Raw genomic sequence first — 13,941 nt, 5'->3', positions numbered from 1 at the left:
GTTGGCAAACAGTTGGGTAAACCAGAGGAGGTAGCTCAAATGGCAGCACCAGCAACAGTTTTTTGTCTGTAAGGGTTTCTCTGAATGCTTTGCTGAATATTTCACTGATCATGGAAAGTGGTGTGTCTTTAAGAGCTTAGTCAGTAGCCAGGCATTCAGATGTGGCCATGATTTCCAGGATTTATTTTCCTACTGAAAGATGAGGAGGGTATTGGATTTTGGAATGGTCTGTCTAAATATTTCTGTGCAGTCTCTAGTGCTATGTAAATCTCAAGTCAAACAGATTAACTTCTTGTAAATTAATGCAATGCAGTAAATCCTCATTTTTACTTCAAAATGTTTCTGTTCAGTGAGTCCTAACCAAAGCTCGATGGGAAAATCAGTTTTCATTTTCAGTGGGGGAAGCCTTTTGTGAATAAGGAGAAATCTGAGAGACACTTCTGATACTGTGAACTTTGTTTCTCAAATCTTCTGGCTGCTGTAAGCTGTCCAGATTTAACAGCCATGTGCAGTTAAGGTTTTTTGTCTGAGTACGCTGACAGACTTATTTTGTTAATGTGATTCATGGGAAAGACAAGCAGACTACTCCAAATTCCTTTAGAGTCTAACAGGAAAAAATATTTATTTGGATTAAATGTTTAGTGCTATGGGTGTCATGTCTCTCTTTTTGAAAAACGTGACTGTAGCTACAAGTGTTCAGATTTAGCTGTAGTGCAGTGGCAAGCCCAGTTACAAGCTCTTATATGCACTTACCCTGAGCTTCTGAAGCAAAGTAAGACACAATTGATCAGGAGTCAGTTTGAAAAGAAGTGGTAGTTTTCCAAGTTTCACCCACAAAGTGAGCCCCACCCATGTGAACCCAAAATAAAACTACTCATGGTAAATTGTGCAGATATTCAAAATAGGATGGTGTGTGTTGCTTGGCTCCCCTGGGCACCTTGATGGGCTACCCCTTGGTGGAGCTTGAATATGCCGATGGGCTGTTAAGCTCTTTGGGCTTGCCTCTTCTTGATGGGGTTCTGAAGTGGTATCTCCCAAATGGGGCACAGTTGTGGCACCAAAATGAGATGTCACTCAGAATAAATTATCCAGATGTGTAATTCTCGTCCTTGTTCCTTACGTGAGGAATAAAATAGTTAATAGTTAAACTGTCACTGAGCATAAGAGGTAACGTTTCATGGAGATGAATTTGACACTTCATACATTTTGGGTCTATTGTTGCAGACTCAATTCTGCATTGGTGACCCTTTGTTCATGTTTTTGAGGTTTTCTCTATAACCGTGACAGCTATAAATATGTTTTTAAATGGAAGCTGAGTTTCTGGAGAGTAAGCTTTAGAGAAGTGCCAGTGCAATGTATGAGCACTTACTAGCTGTTTCCAAGTTTTGCACCTGACTTAATCTTTTAGGATATGTCTTCACTGCAGAATTAACTTGAGTGATTGGCACCCAAGTTAGTCTAACCTGGATGTGAATATTCACGCTACGAAGTGTCTCTTCACTTGTGTGGCATTTGTCTGTATATCTCACTAGTTCTTCTAAGGGCATATCCCGTGCTGCAATAATAAGACTAGTGCTAATCCTTTTAAATGAATTATAGGAGAAATTGTCTATCCTTCTGGGAGGGTGGGCAAGAGCAAATTTGGGGAAGACACTGGAGGACTACCAGCACACAGGTGACTTAATCTGCATCCTTACTACATGTTGGGCAGGTGAAAGCCTCACTTGGGTTTTAGCCTACAGCCCCAGATAAGCTATCTGCTCAATGTTGAAAGTACTAACAAACTCTGGTCACAGGGTTTGGGTGTAGTCAGGAGGATTGTTAGGGAAACACTAGGTAGGAGTTCAAATTAACTATGCTATGAAGATATACCCTTAGACTAGACTGTAAGTCATCCAGAGTGTTTGTACTGCATCCAGGAAAGAGGCTCTAGTTTTGACTGGGACTGTTGGGCATTACTAGCGTACGTTTATACTTGAAAAACCAACCCCACCACCCCGTGCCCCCCACGAAAACAAACAAACAAAAACCAAACCTTTTTTTCCTGAATGGTATACTCGTCCTCAGAGTAAAACTGATGTTTGTCTTAAGTGTTACCAATACATTACGCTGGAGATCGGCAACTTCTGGCACGTGGCCCACCAGGGTAAGCACACTGGCAGGCCAGGCTGGTTTGTTTACCTGCCACGTCCGCAGGTTCGGCCAATTGCAGCTTCCACTGGCCACGGTTCACCGCTCTAGGCCAATGCGGATGACGGGAAGCGGCAGCCAGCACATCCCTCGGCCCGCACTGCTTCCCGCAGCTCCCATTGCCCTGGAGCGGCGAACCTGCATTAAGCAGTTTTCTTCTAAAATGTAGAACACCACCCACTGCATGTGAAACTTTATTTTGTAACTTCCTTAAATGAAGTGATATTATGCAGAGTGTTGAGAAATAGGGTGAGGATAGAGAAACTGAAAAAATTCATACTGATGAAAACACATCCCTGGTAAAAAGCTCATCTTTTGATGTGGACAAAGTATGTTTATGCTTTAGGCCAGTTGTGGTGATACTGATGGTAGGTTAGCTTTGAGTTCAGCATATTGTATGGTAATTGTGAAAAAATATTGAAAATTCTGATCTGGAGTGCAAGATTCTCCTTTGACAGCCCAAGGCAAGAAGCCAGCACACCAAGATTTTTGGATAGTCTGTTTGCTGCCATGTGACCTAGAGAGAAGATAATCTTCAGTGTAGTCTACACAGTAAAATAGCTTTTTAGGTCTTAAACTCTAGCAGTAAAAATTTTTTTTCCACCATTGGTGGATCTCAGTATCAGATTCTAGATTTCCAGATGAGGATTTTTTTTGAAAGAATTGCCCATCTGCTGAGATGCAACCCATAATAAACTGCCGCCTTCTCATGTTTTGCAAGTTCAAAAAATCACGAGTGGCAAGTGCAATAGTAAAGTGATGCTTCATCTCCTCTAGTGCTTGTAAATACACAAGACCTTTTCATCAAAAGGGAGGAGAGCCCTGGGGGAGGGTTTGGGCAGAGGTTTAACTGAGTTTCTCCTTCCCAGCTCTCCATTTACTTTTGACAGTAGGACAAATCTTCCCCGGGTAACCTACTGGATGACTTGGCAAGATATGGATAGTTGTCACTTCCCCAGCAGTAAGGTCAAGTAGATCAGGTGATAAAAGTGGTGTCTCGTAAGTGTGGCTGTGGAACACCATTTTTGTTGAATGAAGTAAGGCCTTTAGTATGCGTTGAAGGGTGTGTAAAGCTTTGTGAAGCTGCTTCACGCATAGCCATTTTTCCCCCAGAAGTTGGAATGGGCTAGTGAGCTGAACTAAAAGGGGCCTATCTATTCTTTCATGGTTGAGGATCGATAATGGAACCTACCTAGTACTGGAGAGCTCTAGAAACTAAGACCCAGTGAAAAATGAAATGATTTCAGGAATTTGAACTCTCTTGTAAATCTTGAGCCTAGACAATGTCCACACGTTAGTAACCGATACTAGGCCCCAAGGTTAGTTTAAGGTTTCTTTTGAATGGTCTCTTTAATCTATGACTCAGGAAACAATTATCTCTTTACCATGTGAGTGGTTATATTAAATGAGACCAGGGCATGTCTGAACAATTGCAATTTCTTACATGTACCTATCCGTATGCAAGTGGATTGTCAATGAGCAAGTCAGCTGTCCAACAATTAAAAGTCAAATCATGTTCATTTTGAGAACTCGCTGGATATACCATTGTCTGAAATAAAGACTCTGGACTGGAATAAATTCTGTTTGAGTCCTTTGTAAAGCTATTTAAACAAGTAGCAGAGAAACACCTATTCAGATTTTCATCTCTGTGCATGCCGTATCTTAAAATGGTTTGTCTGTTACATACTAAAAGGATTTTAATTCTTTATTAGAATTTTTTATTACAATACTGAATAAATACTTTTGAGATGCTGAATTGCCTAACAGGAAGCACTTATGCTGACCCATGTACACGTGCTATAGAGTAGGCTGACCTTTTTTAAGCCAATCCAGTGAGTGGGACTTGAGAGAGGCAATGGAAACCTTATCAGAAACTAAACATTGCAATGTTGCAAAGTGATATAGATGTAGGCTTTAACACAGAAGTCTAAAAATTGTACAACTATTCCTCTAAACAAAATGAATGGCCTGTGTATTTCATTTTAACAAACACAGGCTAGCCTCACTCTTATGTCTGCTTTGTTTTAACAATTGTTTGATTTTTCCTCCTTTTATCTTAAAGGTGCTCCAATACTATGGTGAGTGATATAGAAATGTCTATTAAAATAAGTTACCAGTTTCTGTTTTTACATGTGTTTTGGTGAACTGCAGCTGGCCTCTGCTTCTGAAAGGATACTATTTAAGATGGTCGTTTTCCTTCCATTGCTGCTGTATTGATTATATTCAGTTATGCATACTATAAATGCATGAAAGGAGAGAACACAATGGGGATATGGCCAAACTTTTCTGTTGCTGGGTATAAGGGGCCCTGTGTGAGGGCAGTTGATATCTAAAGGCACTGCCATTCAATATGCATTCTTTTCCTTCTCTTTCTCTCAAAATCCTGTTTGTCCATGGAGGTGTAAGACCAGAGCAGTGGCATTTACTGCTGGTGTCATTGCTTTGTGGGATGAGGTTTTTCGTTGGATTTAGTTACACTGTCTCTGAGATATAGAGGCTGCTTAGTAGCTAGTGTTCTGTGCTGTTGTTCAAGAAAGCTAGATTTGATTCATGGTCCTGGTGCCTTCTTCTTTGGTCTATTGTGGATTGAGTGTGCTGCAGAGACACATCACTCAACACAGATGGCAAATTGATAGGAGAGGCAATGCAAGGCATTTCCTTAAGTGACTTTTTCCATCAGTCTGGAAGCAGTGTTGACCAGTTTTTGTGGAATTCCTTTTAAAATCATTAGCTGGAGAGAGTGGCAGCAATGTAAGAATCAAAGGTATAAGGTTGGGGGAAGTATAAAGGGATATGTCCTTATGGCTGTCACAATGGAGGATGAGCCTCTGGAAGGAAATTAGGACTTGTCTACACTACAGAGTTTTGTCGACAAAAGTTATGTCAACACTCAAAAAGCACTATAATAAAAATTGATATTTCATGTTCACACTCACTCCCTTTGCCAGCAGTGTGTGTCCACACTTGGGGACTAGCATCGACAGTGTGAGCGGTCAGGATGAGCATTGTGGGACACCTCCTGGAGGCCAATTAAAGTGATAAAATCAAGCATGATGTCTACACTGGTGCTTGGCTGACAAAAATTTTGCACAAAAAGCCTTCTCTCTCTCTCTCTCATCTTTTGTCACCAAAACAGTGCATTTTTGCCGCCAAAAGTTGCATTGCAGTGTGTATGCATCCATTTGTTTTTGCTGACAAAACTTTGTAGTGTAGACAAAGCCTTAGAAAGAATAGCATTCAAGTGGGTAGTCTGAGGAATTAAAGAAATTGTACATGTTGCTAGAATGAGTAGGAATTAGTGTTGAAGGAAGCCTTTGTTGGAAGCTCCCAAGTGGTCTGGTTAGGGGAAGCCAAATGAATGATGCTACATTATCATAGAGAGAGAAGGAAAAGAGAGAAATGCTTTGGACCCCGGATTGCTGAGTGGGAGGCCAAGAGCTTGTAAGTGATCTCTGCAGTTTAACGACGTTAGGTTTGCTGTTGAGACGCTTTATTAGTTGGTCAACATATTATCTAGCAGAGCAAAAAGTGTGTGTATGTATTACTGGGATATAGAGGTTATTCACTTTTGTCCAGAATGGGGGGGAAAAGTTGCTTGGACTGCCTGCTGTAGCTTGTACTATGGTACATGCTTTCCACACTTAGTGTTTGAGGAGAGTGGAAGTGGTTGTGTGGCTGAATAGCTCAGTATTCCTGGAATTGTTCTGTAGGTAAACATCTATGGAGCTCTCTGTGCCAGGCTAAAGAGCTGGCTGCTTGGATTGTTGTGTAGACAAGAATACTCTCATTGTGTAGCTAGAAGGCTGACACACAGAATGTTGTAGAACAGTGCTTGCTGTGTCTCTGTCTTGGCATGCATTTAGCAGGCTCTGTGTTGTAAGCACTTGCCTTAAATCAGCTAGAATACAGATGTCTGATGGCGGACCAGTTATTAAAATCAGCAGTGGCCCTGCAAAACTGGAAGTTCAGAATATGGTCTTCAGTCCTAAAGAAAACTTTTGGGTGGTTTTCTGTCTGCAGATGGGAAAGTAGAGTTGATGGAGAGTATTAAATTGAATTATGGATTTGGTAATGACCTGATAACATCAGCTTTTGAAATGCTTTATCCATTAGATTTTTTGGCAAAATCAGTGATCTTAAGTTTATTTTCAGGGCTCCTGCTAGCCTGGTTAAGTATTCTTTAAAACCCACCTTCCAGAACGTATGTTCAGTTGGAGGTATGGTAGCAAAAGAATCTTATTAAGCATTGAACCTCACCAGAAGAGCTTGTGGTACTTTTCTGAGCACTATTTTTTGCACATAAATCTAACACTGGACATGGGCTGGGGCAATGTTTTTCATTTGGTGTACAGCTGAGTAACGAACTGCAGTACTAAACCGGAACCTTCAGAAACCTGTTAGCTAACTTTGTTCAGCAGCTAGTTTTCTGAATGAGAGCAGGAACCAGGAAAGAGCTCACCTTTCCATTCTGGACAGCCTTGTAACAAGTACTACAAAGTGCTTTTTCAATGGATATTTTAAGTCAAGGGATAACTTCTGTTTTAAAACCATGTATTTTGTATGTATAATCCTCTACTACTGTTCTGACTGCTAATCGTTTAGTTAATGTGACTTACATTCCTGGTAGACATTCAGTGAAAACTCTGGGATGAAGGCCATTGCATAAAGTTGACAATTTCTCTCAGGCCATGGCTACACTAGAGAGTTGCAGCGCTGGTGAGGGGGTTACAGTGCTGCAACTCTAGGATGTGGCCACACTTGCAAAGCACAGCCAGTGCTGCAACTCCCTGGTTGCAGCGCTGGCTGTACACCCGGTCGAGCCTCGGGTGTAGGGATTCCAGCGCTGGTGATCCAGCGCTGGTCAGCAAGTGTGGACGCCCACCAGTGCTTTTATTGACCTCCGGGGTATAAGGAGGTATCCCAGAATTCCTGTCCACAACAAACCGGAAGAAAGGAAGAGCTCGGAGTTCAGCCAAACTGCTTATTTAAAAAACAAACACAGCTCCTGTTTGCTGAGCGAGCGGAGGCAGGCAGGGGAATTACTTTGGAATGTTCACAGCTGTTTGCTTGAAGAGAGAAACAGCACACTCACACGGCAGAGGGGGAGGGGGAAGTCGTGTTGAGCAGTTGCTTATCTGGTCTGACGGGTATTTAGCAGTACATAATTTGCATTTAATGAATGAGAGAGGAGTGGGGGAAGGGAGTTAGAACTTTTAAAATGATTGAAGGTAGGCACTGTGTATCTTCCAGTCCTTAGAACTTGCAAGGCAGGGAGCTGAGAACAATGTCAACTTCAAAAATCCATTCTGTCCGTCTCCTCCACGCTCCCTGTCACATTCCACCCCATCCCCCTCTTTTGAAAAGCACGTTGCAGCCACTTGAATGCTGGGATAGCTGCCCACAATGCACCACTCCCAACAGCGCTGCAAGTGCTGCAGATGTGGCCACACTGCAGCGCTGGCCCTACACAGCTGTACGAACACAGCTGTAACTACCAGCGCTGCAAAACTGTAAGTGTAGACATGGCCTCAGACTTCCTATTACTTTTCCTGCTTGCATCCTTCTTTGAAAAAAATGTTTAACACAACTTTGTTTGGCATGCCAGTGATATGGCTCCAGTTGTGACCTGGTTAACATTTACATATGTATTCATAATAACCTGACTCCTGCACTGGCTAAATTAGATTGTCATTTAGATGTCTGTTCCAAATATAAATAAGTTTGCAGATTTCTGGAATTTTGAGTCGTGTCCAAAAAGCTATGTAGATTATAAAATGACTCTCTCTGTAATTTCCCCACTTACTGCAGATCCTTATTCTGGGTCTAGATTAAGTGATTAAAAATTCTTGTCTCGGGGTCAAGGGTTTTAATCCATTAGCAAACTGACCAACACTTAAGATGTCAGGTTTCAGGAAGCATTTCTATACACAGGCTTGAACAATACTCTTTAACATTCCATGTCTCCAGGCTATGTGAAGAAGGGAAATTCTAGTGGGATCAGACGGTATTTAGCCTCAAGGGCATGCAAATGTAGAGTGCTGTGAGTTAAACCTGCCTTTAGAGAGTTCAGTAGGGGAAGCGCTGCAGTCTGTCCACACTGACAGCTGCTTGCGCATTGGTGTAGCCACGTTTGCAGCACTTGCAGCGGCATTGGGAATGGTGCATTATGGGCAGCTATCCCAGCATGCAAGTGACTGCAACGTGCTTTTCATATGGAGGGGGTTGTGTTTGATGGAGTGTATTGTGTGTATGTGGGGGGAGAGAAAGAAATTAAGTTTTTGGTGGGCTGAGAGCATGTCGGCATGCTGTCTTGTAAGTTCAGACAACAGCAAACTTCCCCCTCCCCCGCCATCTCCCTCTCTCTCACACAGCATTCCACACTAACGGTTGCTTTGTCTCAGAGCAGATAAGCAGCCGGCTGTCAGAAATGGAGCTTTCAAATGACATATCTGCATTTCTGCAGTGATTCAAAACAAAGACAAGAGTGACCTCTTGACTTAAGGGGATTATGGGACATTTCTGGAGGCTGATCAGAGTGCAGTAATGCAACACCTCATTCACACTGATGCCCGGGCGCTTCAGCCAATGCGCACCAAGTGTTAATCTTCTTGCTGAGGTGGAGTACCAGGAGCGCTCTAGCCCTGGAGTCAGAGTGCTCTATGTGCCTTGCCAGTGTGGACGGGGAGTGAGCTAGGGTGCCCAAGACTGCTTTAATGCGCTCTAACTCGCAAGTGTAGCCAAGCCCTTAGCTAGGTGGCTATGGGGGTGTGAATTCAGAGATGCAGTTACTGATGTAAGCCCTGGTGTTGACACCGCTAGGTCAATGGAGGGATTCATCCGTTGACCTAGCTACCACCTCTATGAGAGTTGGATTAACTACAGCAACAGGAAAACTCCATTTGTCCCTGTAGTGAGTATCTATAGTATGGCGCTACAGCTGCAGTGTTGTAGCTGTGCGGTTGTTGCATCTGTAGCTTAGCCATTGAGAGTTCCTTGTTTGAGTTCTGTAGTGTAGTTCTCAGTGTTTCATATAGTGACTTCATGTAACCGAAAAAAAAGCTTTTGAACCCCTTCCCACCAAGTAATGAAGAAAGGAAGGATGTTTGTGACTCCCTTGGACCTGTTTGGGGCTCCCCTGCTGAAAGCGCCTGTGGTAGTGGATTGTACTGGCATCATAGTAATATGGTACTGAATCTGAGTTGTTTTTGGAACACTTCCTAAAAAAAATCCTTATGCAGAGAAGCTGGGAACACTCCACTGTCTACTTGGAATACAGGGGCGTTGCATCTTACGCAGGGGTTAGGTTCTGAAGTCAGCATGTAAGGCGAAAATCACGTATAGTCAAACGCTCATTGAGTGGAATGGTGGGTAGAATCGCCCGCACTACAGGTACAGTATTTAAATTTTTGTTTTTCTCTTTTTTGTTCTGTTTTTGCCTAGCATGTATAGTTAAAATTGCGTAAATTAAATGTGTCTATGATGCGACTCCACTGTACATAATGCTGCTGTACCTGCAACACTGCTGTATGCAGGATGAAAATATCTTCATGGTTACTGCTTACCACCTAGAATCAACAGGTCACTGTGCTATTCTCTGCTGCAATGCTTTGATAGGCTTATGTAAGGGTTATTCCAGTATTCATATAGAATTGTTTTTCATTTCACTGTAGTGAAATAAACTTTATTTAAAAACAATACTTGGTTCAAATCTGAGTGTATTATGGAAGAAAAAATCATTGAGCCCCGTAACATAAAAAATCACCCACTTTGTACATTTTTAAACATATTAAACTGTTCCATGAACAAGCAGCAATACTGGATAATTGTGTTAATATGCTGTTGTACAGTTTGTCATATCTGTCATATAGCATATTAGAGTGGAGAACCTTGTGTGTTGGAGGGAAGGAATGATGCCAAGTGAGGCCTTGTCTTATAATATAGTGTATTAAATACCTTGTTCAGTGTATATTATATTTAAGTCTACGTTTTACTCTCAAGTATTTTTACTAGAGTTCACGAGCAGTAAACAAAAATTCATGGCCTGTGACCTGTCCATGACTTTTACTAAAACTACTCATGAATAAAACTTTGGGGGAGAGGGGTGGCTGCCCGCGGGCCTCTTGGGTGTTGGGGGAGGGCGACCTGGCTGCTTGGGGGTGACGGGTAGAGTGGCAGCCCAGGACCCCTGCTGGTGCTGGGAGAGGAGGTGTTGGCAAGGCTGGCAGGCTCCTTACCTGGCTCTGTGTCTCTCTCCTCCCTTTCTCCCCCCCAGTTTGGGTGTGGGAGGGGGTTGGGGCACAGCACAGGATGAAGTGAGCTCTGGGTGTCACTTACCTGGAGGCAGAGACGTGGCCAGGTAGCTCTGCGCACTGCCTCTGCCTGCAGGCACCACCCCTGCAGCTCCCATTAGCCGTGGTTCCCTAGGCTCGTCTTTTGAAAGTGTTAAGTGTTTTGAGCAAGGGTCCCAAACACGGTGCCCACGGGCGCCATGTCACCTGCCAAGGCATCTAAGTGCACCCACGTACTGTCCGATGGACAAGCATCTGCCGAAATGCTACCAACAAACTGCATCATCCAGAGGCGTCGCCGCTGAAATGCTGCCGATTTTCGATGGCAATTCAGCGGCGACACCTATTGATGTTGCCGCTTGTCAGTGGAATTTTGGCAGATGCTCGTGCGCCGCCATGGTCCTCCGTGGCTCATTGTTGGGCACCTGCCAAACGAAAAAGGTTAGAGAGCACTGGTTTGGAGGATGACTGGTAGGTCAGATACAAAGTGATTACTTTGTGAAGTGTGTTCACAGATGATAGGGTGATATTTTTGGCCTTGTCTACACTACCACTTTACAGCACTGCAACTTTCTCGCTCAGGGGTGTGGAAGAAAACACTCCTGAGCGCTGCAAACTTCAGGGCTGCAAGGTGGCAGTGCAGCAATGCTGGTAGCTACTCCCCTCAAGGAGGTGCCACAACTACACAGCCATGTTAAAACACTGCCACGGCAGTGCTTTAACGGTGCTAGTGAAGACATACCTTTTGTCTTTTATCGTTGTGTGAGTTTGTTCAAGAGTGTAGTGATTGGTTTCATCCACATAATTGTTGTTGGGGCATTTAGTGCACCGAATGAGGTATAAGTCCCTGCAAGTTTCCACAGTGCGATGGCCACTTGCTCCTCCACTGCCAGTGCAGCTCTCATTCTGTTTTCCCCGTGGCTGGAGGACTGGGGTGAGCACGGCACACTGATCCAGGAATGTGGCTTTGCACATCCAAGAGTTCTGCAGCCACTGCTCATCATCCCAAGCCTGCATTACAGTGTGATCCCACCAATCAATGTTCATTTTTCGGAAGCAGTGCTCCACCATCCGCAGCTGCTGTGTGAACGCCACCCACAACCTTGAATTGCTTCTTCCTATGTCCCACAGCAATCTGTCATCCAAGAAATTGTCATGTTCCCCACTGATTCGATTCATCTTACAGCTCTGCAGATACTGGAGAATCATGTGTTCTGTGCTTGCAACGCTTATGACAATAATGCGGAGCTGTGCAGGCTCCATGCTTCTGTCAGAGATGAACAGTAAGGAGGGACATGCAGGTTCATGGGATTTTTACAAATGGTGCAAAAACTATGCGATATGGATGACACTATGGGAAGACACTATGGGAGACAGTTGCACACTGGGAAGTTGACCCATTGCTCCCAGTCAGTCCTACCCAACTCATTTCTGTCCCAGCATGCGTTGCCAAAACTTCTCAAGAGATCATATGCTGGGTAGCAGTTGGTTGCACGCTGGGATACGGCCCAATAATGCACTGCGTTGCCCATTGGCACAAGCACTCCTGAGGAGTATGTGCAGTGCTGACAAGAAGAGCCAAGTGTGCGCACGCACAAACGATACACAGTAGAACTTCAGAGTTAAGAACAACAGAGTTTCAAATTGATCGGTCAACCACACACCTCATTTGGAACTCGAAGTGTGCAATCAGGCAGCATAGGAAAAAGAATCAAATACAGTACACTACTGAGTTAAACTTAAACTTTACTATGCAGAAAAAAAATGCTGCCCCCTACCCCTTGTTTTTCAAAGCTATATTAAGACAATGTTCAGTTGTAAACTTTTGAAACAGCCATAACATTTTTCTGAGTTTGTAATGCTGAAATGTTCCTAACAATCTAGATTCCCAAGGTTTACCTAATTCTGAGGTTTTACTATACTACCTGCTGTGGCTTTATGCCAACATAACCTGTGTCAACTGAAGTTTGTAGTGTCAACGTGACCTAAAAATGCTTTCCCAGTTCTGTTGCTGTGGATAAGTAAAAAAGGAAAATTTGTATGACTCATTCATAAGCTGACCCTATAATTCAGGGGTCAGCAAACTTTGGCTCCCAAGCCATCAGGATAAGCCGCTGGTGGGCCGAGATGGTTTGTTTACCTGTAGCGTCTGCAGGCACGGAAGTAAACCTAAGTAAACAAAGTGTTCTGGTGTGCCAGCTGCTTACCCTGACAGGCTGGGACAGCAACTGGTGGGAAATGTTTTGGTGTGGGAGAAGTTGACCCCACCCCTAGCCCTGGACACCCACACTCTCCCCATCCCATCCCTTCCCACTTTATCTGGGGAGGGCCAGGGAAGGATGTCTCTGGCCTGGTTAGACCTACTCCGGCGGGCTGGGGCAGGTGGCACGGCCGCAGCCTGCTCCAGAGCTGCAGCTGCTTCGGAGACTCGGGGGAGAGCAATGTGACCAGAAGCGGAGAGACTCTGGCCCTGCCTCTGCCCTTCTGTCTCTACTGGCTGTGTTGCCTCTTCTCGCTCCCTCTGTTGGGGGGAGGGGCTGTGTCCCACCTCTCCCTCTCTATTATCTATTCATAGGCTGACCCCCTTCTCTGGTGCTTCTCTTTTTTACTTAACAAAATTTGGTTTATGAACAAATATATATGGTAAATAAAAAAGGCAGGGTGAGGGGGAGCATGCGAAGTAGAGAACCATACCCCCCAGGCATTCTGTGGTCTTTGTAAAGAAGTGAAAGGGTACTTTCTGTCCTTTTGCTGTTGCTCACCTTCAGTCGAGTGATCTAGGGATAAACCAATTTAAGAAATGGATACATTCGCATTTTCACTTGTTATCTTCTGATGCCTTTATAGTTTTGCTCTAGTATATTTAATGTATATAGTTCAATATGGTGAAGTTGCTGATGGTACCTGTGTATTGAAGTACAAAGTAGCTGTTAACCTAGGTTATAGTAACCTCTCATCAGGTTATGATTTAATAGTGAATCTTGTAACAGGGAAAGTTGTGAATAGATTTGCTTACGCCTAACCCAGCGAGTTATCTGGGTTTGCAAGGGTGATAAAACACTGTCATACTAAAATATTAGAGTTGATATGTTATACCATGTAGTTCAGATGGAGAAGATATGCGTAAATTGACTATCTCCAATAACACACCATTCATTTATTGTAGAAGAAAAATGAGTAAACGTACCTAAATACTTGTTTGAGTCAGTTAGCTAGTCATCTTCCATTCATTCCTTTTGGTTTACAGTAGCTTATTGGCAATTTCTTAGCTGTCAGACCTCTGAAACACTCAGTTCTAAATTTTTGTACAGGTTTTAGGAATCTTACAACATACACATCCCCATGTTCTAGACATTTTGTTTTGGTGTAATCTTACAGAGGGAAGGATCATCGTGTAAGTCACCTGAATACTACAGTAATGCAAGTGGTATAAAAATGTATGTTGCCTGTACGGACAGAATTT

At 43.5% G+C, this 13,941-nt stretch overlaps 1 protein-coding gene across 2 annotated transcripts in view; it reads left to right on the top strand.

The window, feature by feature from the left end:
* SPPL3 (signal peptide peptidase like 3) overlaps window positions 1–13,941 on the top strand; it is a 149,641-nt gene that overhangs the window by 69,160 nt on the left and 66,540 nt on the right. The gene's annotated exons all lie outside the window — the stretch shown is intronic.

This window comes from Gopherus flavomarginatus, chromosome 15, assembly GCF_025201925.1.
Source record: "Gopherus flavomarginatus isolate rGopFla2 chromosome 15, rGopFla2.mat.asm, whole genome shotgun sequence".
Lineage (NCBI taxonomy): Eukaryota > Metazoa > Chordata > Testudines > Testudinidae > Gopherus > Gopherus flavomarginatus.
This window is presented reverse-complemented; position numbering and strand designations above follow the sequence as displayed.